The 4,593-nt window shown below is 35.4% G+C and overlaps 1 protein-coding gene across 1 annotated transcript in view; it reads right to left on the reverse strand.

The window, feature by feature from the left end:
• Positions 1 to 706: 706 nt before the first annotated feature.
• Positions 707 to 4,593, reverse strand: part of LOC129283012 (synaptotagmin-1-like) — a 16,239-nt gene continuing 12,352 nt past the window's right edge. The window contains exon 6 of the mRNA XM_054918853.2: positions 707 to 4,593. This exon is cut by the window's right edge and continues 841 nt beyond it. The gene's annotated coding sequence lies outside the window, so the exon portion shown is untranslated.

The raw sequence follows: 4,593 nt of genomic DNA on the forward strand, positions 1-4,593 counted from the left end.
TGGAAGTGAATTATTCAAACTTCTCTGATAACATATTCAGCAGTGCGATATATCCTCATAGTCGACGATAATTCTGGATTGATAGCGTGTTTGAACTTTTTCTAAAGTAGCACAGTGCCTGGAGTTATATAACAGTATCTAGGCACAATGTGAGCTTTTTTTACAATTTCTTTTCTTGGGATGAACTAAAGTGTTTAATAAAGTGCAATTTATCTTTCTTGAGGATGAATATAATGTACACTGCCATTAGCATAGGATCTATGATCTGCTTGAAATATGAGTGCCTGAAAAAATATGAAAGACCTGTTAAAGCTTGTCTTTAAAACAAGCTTCTAACACTGCACTTCAACAATTTGAAAAATACTGCAAACTGAATGACACTTCATGAAACTGCACACCAGGTTCCAGTATCACAATGCTTAGAAATTGATTACACAACCGATGTTAAAATTGATTGTACATTGCAGTCAATGCAATTGATCATGAAAAAGGTGTTCTATGATCAATGCTAAGCTTTGTGTTACCGACCCCCAGATGCAATATTAAAAGGAAAGCCTTGTCAAATTACTGACTCCCTTGGTGCAATATGAATATTCATGACCACCTCCCAGTGTGGGCGTGTCTCCAAGACTACAGCTAAGAATATTCATCTCTATTCTCTCATACTGTTGTTCAGATGAAATTGCACATGGATAAAGCTTTGCTGAAAAATAATACTACAGAAGTAATTCTCTCTAAACCCAAGATAGGGAACCAGAGTTTGTTTATACAGCTGGGAAAAATTGTAAATATTGTAAGCGTTGTGTCTAGACTCGGGAATATCTGTCTAGCCACTTTATGTTGGTAAATACATACCTAAAATGTTGTCAGAAATGACAACTGTACACATCTTATTTTATATCTCATGAATATGTTACCCCTGAATACATTCAATAAATGTTCCATCCTGAATAATTCACTTTCCTATAGAATACAACCTTGAAAAGATAAACTGAATACCATATTTTAATTAGTAAATAAATAGAAAGTTTACCGCTACCCTGAAAACCTTGAAATAGACGATTAGGATGTCAACATAGTAAGTACATTGTTGAGTTTTTAAATAAGAGAAAAATTGATACTTTCATAACAAATGGCTGATGGAGTATTCCAGTATTAAAGGGGAATCCAGCCTTGGCCATAAAATGTTGTGTTGGGAAGGAGAAAAATAAATTAAACAGAATGGTGAAAATTTGAAAGAAATCGGACAAGCTATAAGAAAGTTATAGCTGCTTTAAAATTGGGATCACTAATAGTATGTAGATTTCAAATTGGCAACTGGGTGAGTAAATTATGACAAGGGGCAAGGACAACTTTTCCATAGGCCATGTACTTTATTATCAGGGTTTTGTGGTTTTCTCCTAAGTACCCATTCCCCTGGGGCAGTAATCTAAATATAACCCAGGTAGTATATTGTTTAATGTCCTCATGAAAGAAAAATGTAATTTGAAATAAAACTTTTCGGAAAAATGAAATTTTAGCCATAATATGTAGTGGAGTACACGGAAGAGTAGTCCTTGCCTTACATCACTATGACATCCCATATGCGGCCAATTTGAAGTCTCCATGAGTATAGTGATTACCAATATTTACAACTTTTAAAAATGTATAACTTTCTTGCTGTTTGTCCAATATTGTTCAAACTTTCACATATCAACTTGTCTGATTTATCTTTTTCTTATAAAAACAAGTTTTTATTTGGATTGGATTCCCCTTTAAGTACTAAACTGAACACGTTTTAATAATGCACAAGTATTCAATGAAAGAGAATGGTAACTTGGAGGAAATGTTAATATAAATACCAAGATGAAGAGAAATGTATAATTTGAAAAAAAAGTCATTGAAGATAATACAAATATCAGGAAGGTGTTCAACAAAGATTTAAGTATGACTAAGAGTCGCACTTAAATGCCGAAGGGTACATGATACGTAACGCGCAATCTTATTGATCAATACGCAGTAGTGTGCGTCCTCTTAGCATGATCTGACCAATGCGGTCATGTCTTTTATAATGCACCCAACTAGGCATTTAAGTGTGACTCTGAGTCATGCTTAAATCTTTGTGAAACACCCCCCAGATCTATCAAATACTTGAATTTAATATCATATGCTTATCTCAATCCATGCCTTTACACGAAGTACAATTTTCTTCTTTTTTTTTCTTTTGGCCAGAGAGGTTGCTTCAAAACGGCACATATCCTTTGAGATTGACACATTTACACAACTCCTCATTTATTGCAGTCTAAATCTTCCCCTCTAAGCATTTAAGAAATGTGAAATGCAAAATAGGGCTATTAAAGTAGCATGGCCACTGGAATTGTACACACATTGTATATATAACTAGTTTTCATATGAAATCTAGAATCACCAAATTGCATTGCTAAATGCTAATGAATGAAATAGACATAAACAAATAAAACTGGATCGTAAGTACCCATAAAGTGGATAAAGTAATATGTCCGTAGGTTACAAGATTACATTTATTTACTCATTAAAAATAGATAATAAATATCGATGAGAGATTTCATGGCGAAGATATATTTACAACAGATACAGAAGTGGTAAATTACATGTTTTTACCGTTTCCCTAACAATAAATATAGTTTGGCAGGGCAAAATATGCACATTTCTCTCTTTTTGACAATACCATATCATATGAATTTCATTCATAAACTTTAATCATAATAGAAAGTAAAATATTACTTAATTCTAGCGAATAGATATAAGATTATTAATGCCAGCTTTTTAGAAAATAGGACTGGGGCAAAACCAATGAATCAATGATATTATGTTGAAGAGGAATATCCAATTCGAAAATTAGCACATTCGAGATCTATGATATATATAAATATATGGCAAGCTTAAAAGGTGAAGCCTCTTAAAAATCAATCTCTTTTTGTATGAAGGGGTTGGGCTATCTTTTAAACTGCTTTCAACCATTTTAGATCCAATATTTGAAAAGTTTATTCATTTTATGAATTACTTTAAAAGTGTATACAGCATAAGCCAAAGACAAATATCTCAAGAGCCTCTTTGATTTTTCCCTTGACCTAAGCTAAACTTTGTTAAAGCAACCCCACCCTCAACTCTCACTCCAGGGGTAGGGGACGGGAGGGGGGTACTGGAGATGAGTTGAGAGCTTGCAGAACTTAGATGTCAATCATTCAATTTGCAAATGATACAAAAGTCAATGTTGTAAGAACAACGCCAAAATAATCATTCGTACCTCGTTGAATAATCAATCGCAAATCAGGGTCCTACTACAACAATGATCTCAACGCTTACAGATAAAATTGATTCAATCCCAATTTCAATCATGTGACTTAAACTATGATATTTCACCAACTGTACAGCCATGGATTATTTTCGATGACAACAAAAAGCTTTGCATTTTTCAACACTGTTTTGTCTATGTTTATTACATTTTCTTGCAATACTTTAACCAAAATACTGATCCACTGCCAATTCATCACCAATAATTCACCATATATTATGGAGCATAGAAGCAAAACAAAATTTTTCACAAATAGTTGAAATGATCACAACAGGAATTGAGTAACTATTACAGATGATAGATAGATTGAAATTGGAGATCGCATTAGTTTTTCTCTGTAAACATTATCACCACGCCATCAACGCCTGCTTGTTGTAGCAGAAGCCCTTTTGAAAATATTTTAGCAAGAAAATGAAGGAAGGGTGGGGGAGGAAGATAGGACGACTCGAACGTTTACAAACAACCTGATCTCGTTGAAATAAAATTCCCACATAGCCATCGACATCATTCGTTAACTGGCACCAGTTTTTCTTTCCTTTTCTAAATCCTGATGCCCGAAACACGGATCAACAGGTTTTTGCGATGGTTTTAAGAGACGCTTCCCTCCGAGACCCGGTTGCTTTCTTGTCCCGTTCCTACTCGACAGACGACTAAATCACGTTCACAGGTATCCACGGTTCAGCAGACACACTGAAAAGTTTATCCGTTCCCCACTGAACTTAAAAACGAGCCAACAAAACATAAGGATCGGGGTGCTATAGCGGGCAAGGTGCTGGATGGGAGAGGGCGCTAGTCGCCTTTAACAATTAAAGGAGGGGGAGAAGGGTGGGGTAGGGAGGGGGTCATCGGTATGAAAGAGATCGCAGGATCTGGCTGGACTCAGATTCTGCGATCATCGATTTTCACACCATTTCAGTAATGAATACTGACCATACCAAAGCAGCGAGCATTCTCGCGAGCAACACTGCGCTTCAGCATGATGAATATAAATATATATATCAAGCGAAAATAAATACATAAAAACATAAAACTGAAACTGAGGTACGGGTAAAAAGGAACTAAATCTTTAGGCTGGTTTTGCTTTTAAGAAATTATGGCGGTGGTATCGCGACATTCCTCTTTTCACAAACTTCCATTCTTGCACTTCTACGATACATGTATAGGTGGCTTCGGTTTCAAAGAGCTGACATCAACAGAGGTGGAGTACAGCAAGACCAGAGTGTCAACAGAAAGAAATCTAGTTTGCCATATGTGAACGGCACTGACTGAATACAAAGCTA

The sequence above is a fragment of the Lytechinus pictus genome, chromosome 19, assembly GCF_037042905.1.
Source record: "Lytechinus pictus isolate F3 Inbred chromosome 19, Lp3.0, whole genome shotgun sequence".
NCBI classification, from domain to species: Eukaryota; Metazoa; Echinodermata; class Echinoidea; order Temnopleuroida; family Toxopneustidae; genus Lytechinus; species Lytechinus pictus.